Here is a 15,590-nt window from a genome sequence, read left to right as displayed (position 1 = left end):
GGCTGGAATGCAGTGCCACGATCACAGCTCACTGCAGCCTCAACCTCCCAGGCTCCAGCGATCCTCCCACCTGTCTCCTGAGTAGCTGAGACTATAGGCGCACTCCAGCATACCCAGCTAATGTTTGTACTTCTTGTAGAGACGGGGTTTCGTCATCTTGTCCAGGCAGGTCTTGAATTCCTAGGCTCAAATGATCCTCCTGCTTTGGCCTCCCAAAGTGCTGGGATTATGGGCATAAGCCACTGCACCCAGCCAAGTTTTCTTTTTATTAAGAGAAAAAACCCCGTAAATGATGTATATAAGCATGGCAAAAGATTAGGAGGAAATAGCCCAACATACTCATTGTGGTGGTACAATTGGAGGCATTTTAAATTGCTTTTTTGTAGTTATCTTTGCTTTCCAGAATTTCTACAAAAAGTTTATATTGCTTTTGTAATCAGGAAAAACACCTTTTTGAAAAAGAAATTGAATACATGCACTTGAGGAAGACATGAGCATCCTCTCAGTGCACAATGCAGACCCACAGAAAGAAAAATGCGCCCTGCTTGTCGCTATTTTCTGCAAGAGGATTCTGAGGACCTTATCACATTGGCACACAGTGAGGGAACTGGTGGAGGAGTTTCTCTCAGGTCTCAGAACTGTGCTGATTTGCTTTTTAACATAGTCACTGTGACTCATGTAACTCAATGATCTTTCAACTTGTTTTTTTTTTTTTTTGCCTGAGACTCCTTTGAGATTCTTTTTACCTTTTTGTTCTGAAGTAATTTTTGGTTTACATGAAAGTTGGAAAAATAATTGGTGCAGATACATAGTTCCCAAACGCCCTCCATCCAGCTTTCCCTAATGTCAATTGAGTTAACCATGGCAGTTTCCAGATCAAAACTAGGAAATTTACAGCTGTACAATAATATTGACTAAACCATAGAGTTTATTCACATTTTCCCAGTCTTTCCACTAATGTCTTTTTTCTGTACCAGAAGCCAATCTAGGATCCCGTATGGCATTGGGTTGTCATGTCTCATTAGCCTCCTTCGATGGGACAGTTCTTCAGTCTTTTGCCTTTGTGGCTTTGATGCTTTTTTTTTTTTTTGAGATTGAGTCTCATTCTGTCGCCCAGGCTGGAGTGCAGTGGTGCGATCTCGGCTCACTGCACCCTCTGCCTCCCGAGTTCAAGCAACTCTTCTGCCTCAGCCTCCTGAGTAGCCGGAATTACAGGCATGCGCCACCACTCCCGGCTAATTTTTATATTTTTAGTAGAGATGGGGTTTCACCATGTTGGTCAGGTTGGTCTGGAACTCCCGACCTCAGGTGATCTGCCTGTCTTGGCCTCCCAAAGTGCTGGGATTACAGGTGTGAGCCACTGCACGTGGCTGCTTTGACACTTTTTAATATCCTGGTCAGCTACTTTGTAAAATATCCCTCGTTTTAGATTTGTTTGATGTTTTTTTCATGATTAGATTGAAGTTATGCATTTTTTAGAGGAATATCAAAGACGTGATATTATGACATTCTCAGCACTCCCTGGTCTTTTATAACTGTGCCCCCTTGCACATTTTTATCATGCAATTTTATAATTATAAATGTAAATGGTTGCAAAGATGTTTATTTCCAATCCATTGTAAATATCAGCATTTAGAATGCAACTACTTGACTCTTTTAAATTATCCAGTGGAATCTAAATACCAAAGTCATTTTTACTTGCTATTGTTTTATTTTAAAATACATGAAAATCTTTTTTAAACATTTAACATTTTACTTCTGGAAGCTGAATTTCTAGTCCACTTTCATCAGATAATAAATATTGTCTTAAGGTAATACATTTTTGGCTGGGAGCAGGTGCTCATGTCTGTAATCTCAGCACTTCGAATGGCCAAGGCAGGAGGAGTGCTCCAGGCCAGTAGTCAACACCAGTCTGGGCAATATAGAGAGAGCCCCGTATCTACAAAAGAAAAATTTTAAAAAAATCAGTCAAGTGTGGTGGTGCATGCCTACAGTCCCAGATACTCAGAGGCTGAGGTGGGAGGATGGCTTGAGTATGGGAGGTTGAGGCTGCAGTGAGCCCAGGTGACAGAGGGAGACCTTGTTTCAAAAAAAAAGGTAAAGCTTAAAATGCTTTATAAACTGAAATTGATTTTTTACTTGACTTTTACCATAAAGCACTAAGTATTAGAATTATTATGATTATTATACACAGTGATCAAAACAAGTATATTTAAAGTTTAAAAAAAATTACTTATGAAAAGTAAATTTTTATTTAAATATATCTCTTAATGAAACGAATGGGACTTTTTTTTCAGGTATCCAGGATAACTAATACTTATTGCTAGAAAGACAGTATGCAGCATCACATCTTATTTATTTATTTATTTATTTATTTATTTGAGACAAGGTCTCACTATGTTGCCCAGGCTGGACTCAAACTCTCAGGCTCAAACAGTTCTCCTGCCTCAGCCTCCTGAGTAGCCTGGACTGTAGGGTCTTACCTTTCAGCATCAATTATTATTTTTTTTTTTTTCTTAAGACAGAGTCTCGCTCTGTCTCCCAGACTGGAGCGCAGTGGCACCATCTCAGCTCACTGCAACCTCTGCCTTCCAGGTTCAAGCAGTTCTCTGCCTCAGTCTCCCGAGTAGCTGGGATTACAGGTACCTGCCACCATGCCGTCCTAATTTTTGTATTTTTAGTAGAGACAGAGTTTCACCATCTTGGCCAGGCTGGTCTTGAACTCCTGACCTCGTGATCCAGCCATCTTGGCCTCCCAAAGTGCTGGGATTACAGGAATGAGCCACCACACCCGACTCAACATCAATTCTATTTCTACTTTTTAAATATATGTGAGGGCCGAAAAACTTGTTTATATAAGTAAGAAGAAAATGAAAACGTTTTATTATAGGACTGTCATGTAATCCCATGAACATCTTCTGGGCTAGAAACCAAAAATCAGAGTTACCTCCCAACAAAAATAACTTTTTTCATTTTTTACTGAGATATAATTCACATACCACAGAATGCACACCTTTAAACTATATGATTAAGTGGTTTTAGTATATTTAGAAAGTTGTACAACCATCACTACTATTCAATTCCAGAATATTGTCATCATCCCAAAAAGAAACTCATTACATGTTAGCAGTCACTCTCCATTTACCCCCGCCCCCACCCCTGGCAAACATTAATCTTTCTGCCTCTGGAATTGCCTATTCTGGTCATTTCATGTAAGTGGAATCACATAATATGCGGCCTTTTGTGCCTGGCTTATTTCACTTATTTCATTTTGCTGAATGTTTTCAAGGTTTATCCGCATTGTAGCATGAATCAATATTTCATTCTTTTTTATACCTGAATAATATTCCATTGTATGGGTATACCAAATTTTTTTATCCATTTGTCAGTTGATGGACATTTGAGTTGTTTCCACCTTTTGGCTATCGTGAATAGTGATGCTATAGACATTCACTTATGTCGGGTGCAATGACATGTGCCTGTAGTCCCAGCTACTCGGGAGACTGAGGCAAGGGGGTCACTTGAGCCCAGGAGTTCAAGCCCAGCCTGGGTAACACAGAGAGACCTCATCTCTAAAACAATAAAAAGAGCACATTGATTTACAAGGTTTTCGGTGGGCACATGTTTTCATTTCTCTTAAAGTGGAATTATTGGGTCATATGGGAACTCTATAAAATTTTGAGGAAATGCCAGACTTTCTCAAAGTAGCTGTACTCCTTTAATTCCCACCAGCAATGTATGAGCATTCCAATTCTTCTGCATCCTTGCCAACACTTCTTGTTGTTGTTATTATTATTATTATTATTATTATTATTTACTTTTTTTTTGAGACCGAGTCTTGTTCTGTTGCCCAGGCTGGAGTGCAGTGGTGCGATCTCAGCTCACTGCAACCTCCACCTCCCGGGTTCAAGCAATTCTCATGGCTGAGACATGGTGCATGCCACCAGGCCTGGCTACCTTTTGTATTTTTAGTAGAGATGGGGTTTCATCACTTGACCAAGCTGGTCTTGAATTCCTGACCTCGTGGTTCACCTGCCTGTCAAAGTGCTGGGATTACAGGTGTGAGCCACCAAGCCTGGCCTTTTTTTTAAGAACAGGTTCTCACTCTATTGCCAAGGCTCGAGTGCAGTGGCAGCAATCATAGCTCACTGCAGCCTCAAAATCTTAGGCTCAAGCCATCCTCAGCCTCCTGAGTAGCTGGGACTACAAGGTGTATGTGCTACCACACCTGACCAATTTTTAAAATGTTTTTCAGAGATGGGGTTTTGCTATGTTGCCCAAGCTGGTTTCAAACTCCTGGCCTCAAGTGATCCTCCTGCCCTAGCCTCTCAAAGTGCTGGGATTATAGGCATGAGCCACCATGCCAAACCATCTTTTTGATTATAGCTATCCTAATAGATGTCTTCACTAGGTATCTCTTTGTGGTTTTGATATGCATTTCCTTAATGGCTAATTAGGTTGAGGATCTTTTCATGTGCTTTTTGACTATTTGTATATCATCTTTGGAGAAATGCCTCTTTAGATTCTTTGCCCATTTTTAACTAGGTTTTTTTTTTTTCAACATTTGGTTGTGAGAATTCTAGATATTCTAGTTACAAGTACTTTATCAGATTTATGACTTGCAAATATTTTCTCCCATTCTGCATGTTGCCTTTTCACTTTCTAGGTGGTTTAATTTGTAGTACAATAGTGTTTCATGCTAGGCAGGCAAAGTGGCTCATGCCTGTGATCCTAACACTTTGGGTTGTTGAGGCAGGAGGATCACTTGAGCCCAGGAGTTTGAGACCAGGTTGGGCAACATGGTGAGAGTCCATCTCTACAAAAAATTTAAAAAAAAAATAGCTGGGTGTCGTGCCGCACTCCTGTGGTCCCAGCTACTAAGGCGGCTGAAGTGGAAGGATGGCTTGAGCCCAGGAGGTCAAGGCTGCATTGAGCTATGATTATGACACTGCACTCCTGCTTGGGTGACAGAGTGAGACTCTATTTCAAACAACAAAATAAAAGTGATTCATTCTCCTACAGTCCAATTTATCTCTCTCTTGTTTTCCTTTGTCACTTGTGCGTTTGTTGTCCTATCATCCTAAGAATTCCTTACCTAATCCAAGGTCAGGAAGATTTATACTTGTTTTCTTCTGAGTTTTAGTTTTAGTTGTTACACTTTTAGCTCTGGGTCTGTTACATTGCTGTGTACATTTTAAGATCAACACATCAATTTCTTCAAAGAAAAAAAAGCCAGCTGGGATTTTATTAGAGATTACATTGAATCTGTAGAGCAATTGGGGGAGTAGTGCCATTTTAGCAGCATTAAATCTTCTAATCGATGAACGAGAAACATCATTCCAGTCACTGAGGTCTTCTTTGTTCTCTGTCAATGGTGTTTTGTAGTTTTCAGTGTACAAGTTTTGCACTTCATTTGTAAATTTATTTCTAGTTAATTAATTATTTTATTGCAAATAGAATTGTTTTCTTAATTTAATTTTCAAGTTGTCCATTGTTAGTGCTTAGTCATAGAATTGATTTGCGGTGTTTTCTGGTATCCTGCAACCTTGCTGAACTTGATTATTAGCTCTAATAGTTTTCTGTGGATTCTTTAGGACTTTCTAACTAAGGTTATGCCACCTGCAGATAGAGATTTTTTTCCTTCTTCCTTTCCAATCTGGATGCCTTTAATTTTTTTTCTTGACTGTTTAGCCCAGCTAGAACTTCTAGTACAATATTGAATAGAAGTGGTGAGAGTGGACATTCTTGTATTGTTTCTGATCTTAGGGGGAAATCTTTCAGTTTTATGCCATTAAATTTGATGTTAGTTGTGGGTTTTTCATAGATGTTCTTTACCAGATTAAAAGTTACTTTCTATTCCTTATTTATTGAGGGGTTTTTTGTTTGTTTTTATTTTTATTTTTTTAATTGACATGGAGTCTTGCTCTCTCACCCAGGCTGGAGTGCAGTGGCTTGATCTCTGTTCATCGCAATCTCCACCTTCCGGGTTCAAGCAATTCTCCCACTTCAGCCTCCTGAGTAGCTGGGATTACAGGTGCCCACCACTACACTTAGATAATTTTTGTATTTTTAGTAGAGACGGGGTTTCACCGTGTTGGCCAGGCTGGTCTCAAACTCCTTACTTCAAGCGATCTGCCCGCCTTGGCCTCCCAAAGTGCTGGGATTATAGGCATGGGGCACCATGCCCGGCTTATTGAGTGTTTTTTTTATCATGAAGGAATATTGAATTTTGTCAAATGTTTGTTCTGTATCTATGGAGATGAACAGGTTAGTTTTTATTCTATTAATGCCGTGTACTACATTGACTGATTTTCTTATGTGGAACCTTGCATCCCTAGGAAAAATCTTATTTGGTTATTGTTCATAATTCATTTTATTTGTTGTTGGATTCAGTTCAGTAGTATTTTGTTGATGATTTTTGGATTTGTGTGATAAAATACATAACACAAAATTCACCATTTCAACAATTTCAAAGTCTACAACTCAATACTCACCACTATAGTTTCAAGACATTTTCAGCAGGACAAAAGGAAACCCACACACACTAAGCAGTCATTCTCCCCTCCCCCTGGCAACCACTAATCTGCTTCCTGTCTCTATGTATTTTGCTATTCTGAATATTTTTTGCCCAGGTGCGAGGTGAAAAGGGTTTGGGTGAAATCTCCTCTATTTAGAAAATGACTATCAGGAATTCTTTATCAGTCAGCAGCCAGTCAGTAGCCTGTCCAATACAATTATTCACAGGCCCCTTTTGTACCTCCTGCATTTGGCAAGAAAGGGAGGTAAGCATGGAAAAGGAAGAGGGCCATCTTTCAACTGTGTGTCCCCTCCTTCTGCTAGAGAAGGGGGGCTATGAGAAGAGAACTGCCCAGGATGGCTCCAGGCAAAATATAAACATTTATCTCCTTTGCATTCAAATCTCCCCTTTCTGCTGCTATATCCAGGCCCTGGTGGCCTCAAGTAGCCAGGACCCAGGATATCTCTAAGATCTCTTTCCTCCAGGAGGGGCTGCAGGCCCTGACATTACTTTCATAATTGGTTTCCTGTTGGATGTACCTTGCCTGGCAAACCTTACTAACTGGCCAGATGGCATCCACTTGCTTGAGCCACGTGTTCTTGTTTGCTAAGAGCCTCCCTAGGTTATCCCGTCCAAATTCCCTGAACGTGAGGAATGTCAAGCCCCAAAGCTTGACTCACTCAAGTCAAGTGACTCACTCAAGTCCAAAAAGGAGGTACTTACGGAGAGCAGGGTGATCTTTCTGTACTTTTCAAGTAATGCACATGGGCAAATTTGTTATTTGGTGAAGCAGGATCAGGGATTGGGAAGAGAAAGGTGATACCTCCACCCTCTCAGGATGCCTTGCAGCCCAGTTCACTCCACATCTTTGTTAGGAGATAAGTCTCTGGAGAGGTTCTGGGGAGTTTTTTTTCTCCAGGGAGGCTTTCTGGCTTACACTTCTCCAGACCCCGAGGACACTCGCAGATGCAAGGTGATGTCATTGGAGTGTTTTCAGATAGAGAATTTCAGACTTGCTCTGACCTCATGTGCTTTGTGTTTCCAGTTAAACCCAAACTTTCCAAGACTTGAGTTCATTTACCTTTAATCAAAATTCCCTTTCTGGGCTCCACTTCTAATTACACATGGGCCTCTGAGTCTTCTTGGCCATCACATACCAGTTGATCAAAAGTGTCACACATTTAGGTAGGGCCGGTGTGGCTGACATGCCCTTTGAAGTTCAAATAGGGCTGGAAATGAGTGCAATATTGCTCACATGATGTCAAATCTCACATGTTTGAAATAGAGTGTGTGACATTTGACAAATACAAGCACATGGTGAGGCAGCTATTCTGCTTACAGAGCAAAGACTCCCCTAAGGAATAGGGGAGTGACACCCATTGGGGCCTGTCTCTTTGTTGACAGCAGACTCAAGACTGAGGGCTCGTTGATGAAGAATTAGAATGCTATTTCCAACCCATAGGCATATAATGGGCTAATGAATGACTCTAGGATTTTAGGAGGCAGATCTCACTCTGGGGGACAGTCCCCACTGAAGGAAAAGTTCTTTCCTCACCCTCACATGTGTGGCTGATAAAAGCTACTTGTCTAACTGGGTGTGATAGCTCATGCCTGTAATCCCAGCACTTTGGGACGCTAAGGCAGGCAGATCGCTTATGGTCAGGAGGTTGTAAACCAGCCTGGCCAACATGGTGAAACCCTGTGTCGACTGGAAATACAAAAATGAGCAGGGCTAATTTTTGGCACACACATTTCAGCTACTCGGAAGGCAGAGACAGGAGAATAGCTTGAACCCAGGAGGCAGAAATTGCAGTGAGCTGAGATTGCACCACTGCACTCCAGCCTGGGTTACAGGGTAATACCCTATCTCAAAAAAAAAAGGCTAGTTATCATATGTACGCAGTGTACTTCTCCTTTAAGACTACTCCAAATGGTTTGAGTTTGGCCATCTACCCAGAATGCACATGTACCCAGCAAGTGCATTTCTATTTCTACCATATTTACCGATAGCAGGCTTTAGGGCAAGTACGCTTTTTCACTGAGTATGGTTTAGACCACAGAATTCTCAGGCCAGCACTCCCAGCAGCATGGGCCAGTTGCTTGGAGTTGGTATACAAGATAATGATAATTGCTATCATTTTACTGAGGACTTATTATGGTTGAGGAACTGGCTAAGTGCATTAAACGCATTATCTCTTTTTGTTCCCACAATGGTCTTGTTATGCACTATTATTCTCATTTTACAGACAAGGGACCAAGTGAAGGGAGGGTAAGTAGATTTTCTCAAGGTCAAATTGGCAAAGTGGTCTGGAATTCCAGTCTGTCTGACTCTAGAGACTAACCTCTTAACTGTTACGTTATGCCACTTCATTATTCACTCAATAGGGTATTTAATCGGCACTAATTCTGTGTTAGCATGGTTCTAGGCAGTGGGGATACAGCAGTCAGAAGATCTTTGCCCAGTGGAACGTGACACTGTGTGGGCAGAGGGGCAATGGCAAAGTTTCAGCTCAGTGTTGACAGGGCTCTGTGTGCATGGTATAGGCTGCAGCCCATCCTCCAGTGCTTGAGAAGGAGAACATGCCCTACTGATCTCTGTAACCCTGTGAAGGTCAACCACCCCAGGCCCTCCCAACCATAAGCCAGCATTAAGTTTTTCAAGTATCCCACGTCTGCCTGTCTTTTTTGCCATTAGCAGCTGAATGTGTGAAGCTTGTGGCTCCCGCAAGGAACCCTGGGGGTGGGTCGCAAGTGGGGCTGAGCTCACTCTTCCTATAGATACATTTCCCCCTTGTAAAGAGCAAAGGAGACAGATCAAAGGCCACCTGGGCCCACTTGCTTGCTGGAGAGACCCGGGGGAGCTGGAAAGGAAAGGGGAGGAGAGGACTGGGGCCGGCTGGAGCTGTGCTGTGATTGATTGGCTTGTTTTGCTCCTGCATTTCTGTTTACCCAGCTGGGCCTGCTGCTGCCCAGAGGACCAGCATGTGCATGGCCACTCTGGCCGGCCTTTGGGGCAGTGTCAGAGCGAGCTGTGCACTCAGCCATCTCCTGGCAAAACTGAGGCAGAGACGTTTGTGTTTTATGTCTGCAACCTTCTTGCCCCACTGGGTCTTCTCCCACCTCCAAGGACACTCCTCCATAACACACACACCCCAGTCTCAGCCACAGAATTCTTCAAGTTTTCTTCCTCTTAGTGGAACCTCGCGCCACTCAGGCATCTAAGACACTAACAGGTAAACATCTGCCAACAGCCTCTAGCTTAATTCTTCTAGCATTTCAAAATGTCAGGCTTCTCTGTAATTAATTAGTCCATTCAACGCAGACAAGAACAGAGGGCCTCAGGAGAGGGAAACAAATAGCTTATGAAAGAGCTGCAGATCCAAGGACACAAATGAAGTCCCCGGTCTTCTAGGTCAGTCTTTCTGCTAATTGACAAACAAGGTTAAAACAAATCCCAGCATCTTAGTAGTGCTCTCTGCTCGGTTTCAGTAGCGGTAGTCCAAGGTAGAATGGATTCAGAACTCAGTGTGTTGGGGAGGTGGGGGCCGTGGGCAGGGATTTGAGGATTTGAAGGACCCATCCAGGCGCATGTGGCCAATGGTTTGTCCGTATTTAGAGCCAGCTCTACTTGTCTTAAAAACCAACCCAACCCCAAACCAGAAGCAAGGAGAGACTGGTGGCAAAGGACTCCTGGGCTTCAGGTAGGCACTAGAATGGTGGTTTAGAGTGGCCTTTGGAGTCAGACAAGCCTGAGTGGGAGTTTCAAATCTCAGCTCTGCTACTTACAACTGTTTGACTTTGGGTAAGTTGCTTAGCTTTTCTGAGTCTCAGTATAACCTTCTGTCAAACGAGGATAACATCTACCTCCCTGCATTGTTGTGAGGATTAAATACCATGAAGTGTGCTAAGTGCTTAGCAACTGATCTGTGTTATCTTTTTTTTTTTTTTGTCCCTAGATAGCTTCAGGAGATCTGTGTTATCAATATACACAGAGGGTTGTGATGATTAAAGAGGAGGATTATGGAGGGAGGAGGATGCGATACCTCATTGTCATCCTGAAATGTTCAGCACTTTGGGGGTGCATTCCTATTGTTTACACAGTTCAAAGGCAAGTTCAGAAGGTGGAAACAACCCAAATGTCTATCAGCAAATGACTGGACAAACAAAACGTGGCACACACATGCAATGGAATACTATTCAGCCTTTAAAAGGAAGGAAATTCTGATGCATGCTACAACACAGATGAACCTGGAGGACATTATGCTAAGTGAAATAAGCCAGTCACAAAAAGACAAACACCGTATGATTCCACTTACATGAAGTTTCTAGGATGGTTTAATTCATAGAAACAGAGAGTAGAATGGGGGTTGCCAGGGGCTGGGAAAGGGGTGAATGGGGAGCTCATGTTTGATGGGTACAGAGTTTCTATCTGAAAAGATGAAAAAGTTCTGGAGATGGCGGGTGGCACAACATTGTGAATGTACTGATTCGTACGCTTAAAATGGTTAAAATGGGAAATGGGAAATTTTGTGTTATATGTGTTTGCTGCAATTTTGGATGGATGACAGGTATGGCCTTTCTCTTTGTAGGAGAAAAGCCATGACAGGTCAGTACCCTGGTGAAAACCTGGCTGGGATTCTATTTTCTACTCCATTATTAGAAGGCAGCCAGTTTCCATACAGGGGAAGGGGAGAGAGTGAGAGGGAGGAGGATGGGGGGATATATAGACAGAAGCAGGAGAGGAGGGAAAGGAGGATGCTGGGCTGTCAGTGTAAAACAAAAAATACAAAAGTTGGAGGCTTTTCAGCTTTGAAAATGCAACAAGCAAGGAGAGTAGGCGCCATCCCTAGGTGAGCCCCAAAGCCCACTTGGGCCACAGCTATAGCCAGGCTGGGAGACCACAAGAGGGAAGGAGGAGGTAATTTGGATTGGCCTGAGGTAAAAATTGCAGAGATTTGCAAGTGCAATCAGCTCTTCAACTCCCCACCACTTCCAAGGCAGAGTGGGTGGGACCAGCTTCTTCTCTTCCTCCAATCCCACTCCTTCCAGGCTACAAGGGGCCCCTCAAGGCTGCCCTTCTCATTCGGTTCCAGCTGCCTGATTTCCCTGGAGAGGAGGTTGTGGAGGTGGGGCTGCCAGTCCCTACATCCCTAGCAGACCAACCTCTTCACGGGACCATCCGGACCCTGTACACGTGGACCCTGGCCGTGTAGACACACCTGAGTCCAGGAACGACACAAGCCGCAGGGATCCCAGCCTAGGCACGGAGGTAATTAGGCACGTCTTCTCTGCTCCTGAAGTAATGTTTATTTGTCTTTCAAATTCTGCCAACCAAAATGGCTTAGGCTGTGATTTACCATCACACCATTATGTCATACTTCCTTACTGCTTTTATGACCAAGAAAGACTTCAGGCACAGTAGCCATATTATGTCCTAGCGAACTCCTGCCCAAATTGAGTCACTGTTTCTGGTCCCTATCGCTGGTCAAATATGACATCTAAGGGTAATTGCTGTTTTAGGGCACATTTTAAAGCAAATGCAAAAAATAACTAATGTACCTATTTTGTGACTGAAATTTGCATCTGTCTTTTTACCCTCTCCCGGCAAATATGTTTTATGTTTATTTAAACAGCCTTTAATAAAAATGTACAGCTGCAAAGCATCTTACTACTCAATGTTTTCTGGTTAAGAAAATTGCCCATAATCACAGTGGACTTTACTATTCGTAACTGAATATTATTTTTCATCTGTGTATGGCTGCAGCCCAATGTATGAGTGTTGTCAATGCAATGTGAGGCTTATCTGAGGTCAGAAGCTCTTCATTCATTCATTTATTCAATCCATCAACAGACTTTTTTTGTGGACTTATCATATGGAGTTTAGGACCTTTGGGGAACAGAGGGGAAAGCATGGGCAGAGGCATGAGGGAGATGGTCACTGGTATGACAAGGGTAGCCATTGTCAACCACAGTTGATGAATTGTGATTGGCTGGAAAGTGTGACACAAGGAATTTGTTACTGATAATAGTTGATGTACCAAAGTTGCTGAATAATTTACTTTAGTTGTACGGTAGAGTGGATTCAAGGTTATCTTTATAATAACAGCATAACACTCACCCACTTGCAGTTCAGTTTGTTTTAATGACAATTAGAGGAAAGGGCCCAATTAATAGCTGGCATGCCAAGTAGGTTCCCCAAGGACACTCATGGGAGTGTGTCATGCATGTGCACATCACCTGTCAGTTTTATCGTAGTTTAGAATTGAGTGGCCTACACAGAGAGTGGAAAGAGATGAACCTAGAGAGGCAGGATGGGTAGATGCGGCTTTTCAGAGCTGGAGTAAACAGTTTCAGCTGGATTGGCCCCCAAATTTTGCAGATCTAATTGGCAGTAATGCAGAGCTACTGCTTGTTTATCAGCTTCCAGTATTTCCCCAAGTACAGAGATGTGATCTGTTTAAGTAGCCGCTGTCAACCCATACTTGTGAATTTGACCTGTCTTGGAAAGCCTGTAATTATACTTCTCAGAATTAAGTAATTCTAGCACTGGCTGTGTTGCACATTGAGTTTCTTCAAAATGAGGATGTGACCCAAGAGGTAGCTTCCAGATTAGGTTTCAAGGAGTGATTGTACTGGGGACCACAGCTACCTGTCTTGAGAAACAGATGGAAATTCTCAGTCATGAGTCCAACTAGAAAAACAAACTTACTAATAATGAACTTGATATGCTATTTTTACTGGGAAGTCAGATGGGGTACGGGGAGCTGTTGGGGTACAGAGAAGGAGTGCTACTTTTCCTTACCTTTCCAATATAAAACGGATTTCGAGATTAACCAGGAAATGACACCTTTCATGAAAATGGAATAAACGATCAGCTTGGGGTCCCGATTTGAAGGGTACTAGAACTGCTTCCCTGCCCCTAAAAATACTCCCCACTGCTGCTGGATTTTCTAATATTAGAGATTGTGGTAGAATCCCTTTTTATATGTTTATGGACTATGGTTTGCTCTGTTTAACTAGTTTTCATTTTCTTTTTCAAATGTATGCTGGAGGAAAAGAGGATAGTACTTTTAAAAACAAGAAGCACATTCAAGAATGAGCTGGAAGCCTGCTGGAATTGTTAAGGAAACCAATTGTGTGTAGATGCAACCTCAGTAATTAATCAGTGAACATCTAGCAGCCAAATATCTGATGGGAGGGAGGAGGCCCTCTCCTTAGAGAGAGGGAAAATGACTACTCCCTTCTGATTGAAAAAGCACCATCTCAGACCTTCTTGCTGCTGACATGCAGATGTACATCTGGCTGTAATCTCTCACTCCCTGCTAGCCTTTGCCAAACTGTGTGGAACAGAAATCCAGTTTCTCCTCCATGTAAAGAGACAGAGAGAAATTGAATAGTTAGATAGTTAAAATTCTGAGCACTGGCTAGGAAAAGGAACATCCCCAAAGCAATAAAAAGACTCTCACTTAAAAAACTGCGGCTGAAGAAAAATTTGAGCAGTTTAAACAACTGGTGGAGTTGATTGGGGTGAAGGGAGTAGAGGTCTCAAAGCCACAGACAAGCCTTGATACTCTGCAGACAAGCTAAGAAATATTTAAATTGTGTGAAATCTACTCAAGGCTGATGAATAAGGCAGAATAAAAGCTTGATAACATTTGAAGGAATTTATTTGCACTTAAAGTGTCCGTGTTTCTATAAATCTTGCCCTAAATTTTATGTGGTGTTGTTTTAAAAACAGAGTTATTTATAAAGAATGAAAGCATAATTCAGTGTTCCCTTTCTCCTAGCTGCCAACCTAAGGGAAACCTATCATTGTGTCAAAAGTGGTGGCAACCTACTCAAATTGTAGGACTAGTACATAGGAGGAAAACGAGACCCTTTGAAGCTTTGCCTAGGAGACCCACACTTCATAAGTGCCTCAACTTTTGGATTAAATATTGCAGCCTTCTTTAAAAATAAAAAATGCCTCTGGGTAGGTTAACATATAGAGTTATTAGTATCTTAGTACAGCGGTTTCCCAAAGTGGGTATTTAACACACCTTTCATTTATATCGAGAACTTTTAAAATACAGGAAAGTGCAGAAAAGAATATAGCAAACACTTGTATTCTCACCATGCACAGGAGAAATACACTACTACTGTATTTACTTTGTCTTCCATTCTTTTTCAATTAAAAAAAGTTCTACAGGAAAAGTTGAAGCCCCCTTTATCTCCTGCCTCTAGTCAACTGATTTTCATTAATTTGGTATGTTTTCTTCCAAACAATGATACACTTTTGTACTTTTTTAAACTTCACATTATCTTCTTGAGATCAGTCCGTGTGGGTGCCTATTGATCTAGTTCATTCTTACAGCTGAACAGTGACCTATGGTACAACCATGTCACATTTAATTTATTCATTCCTCCTTTGGTGGATATTTATTTCCAAATGTTTAGTATTAGAAACAACTTGGCAATGAACACTGAGGTATGCGTGTCTTTGCACACTGGATTGGAATTTCTATAGAGGACATACCTTTTAGAAAGTAAGATTTCTGGGTTAAAGAGCATGCACACTTTTCATTTTGCTGGGTACTGGCAGGTTGCTCTCCAATGTGGCTCTACCAAATAACAGTCCCATCAGTGGTGTATGAGCGGCCATGACACCATACCATCAACAACTTTCGAGTTTTAATTTTTGCCTGTCTGATGAGTAAAGATAGTATCTTGTTTTATTGTTGTTTTTATTTCCTTGAATACTAGTGAGGTTAAGTATTTTTGTGTATATTTCTAGACCATTCCAGTGCCTTCTGCCAGTTGTCTGTTGATATTCTTTGCCCCTTTTCCATTGTGTTGATTGCCTTTTAAAATTGACCAATAGCATTTATTTTATGTCTTAAAAAGCTGATTCTTTTTCAATTATATGTGTGGCAAATGTCTTCGCCTACTGTATAGCTTATCTTTAACTTTATGCTGTCATTTTTTCTTATAGACATTATAATGTTTATTGTCACATTTATCCATCTTTTCTATTAAAATTCATGAGTTTTTAAAAATTTATTTATTGCATTTTAGGTTTTGGGGTACATGTGAA

At 41.7% G+C, this 15,590-nt stretch overlaps 1 protein-coding gene across 4 annotated transcripts in view; it reads left to right on the top strand.

The window, feature by feature from the left end:
* The window catches only part of PLAC1 (placenta enriched 1), a 196,280-nt gene that overhangs the window by 38,044 nt on the left and 142,646 nt on the right, over positions 1–15,590 (top strand). The window contains exon 1 of one of the 4 annotated variants that reach the window (XM_035287604.3): positions 11,653–11,786. The exons of 2 other annotated variants lie outside the window; for them this stretch is intronic. The gene's annotated coding sequence lies outside the window, so the exon portion shown is untranslated. Of the gene's footprint in view, positions 1–11,652; positions 11,787–15,590 lie in introns of those variants that run through there. One more of the 4 variants, XM_035287607.3, reaches the window with a different exon arrangement.

Source organism: Callithrix jacchus, chromosome X (assembly GCF_049354715.1).
Source record: "Callithrix jacchus isolate 240 chromosome X, calJac240_pri, whole genome shotgun sequence".
Lineage (NCBI taxonomy): Eukaryota > Metazoa > Chordata > Mammalia > Primates > Cebidae > Callithrix > Callithrix jacchus.
Note: the sequence above shows the minus strand (reverse complement) of the source record. Positions and strands in the feature narration are given on the sequence as shown.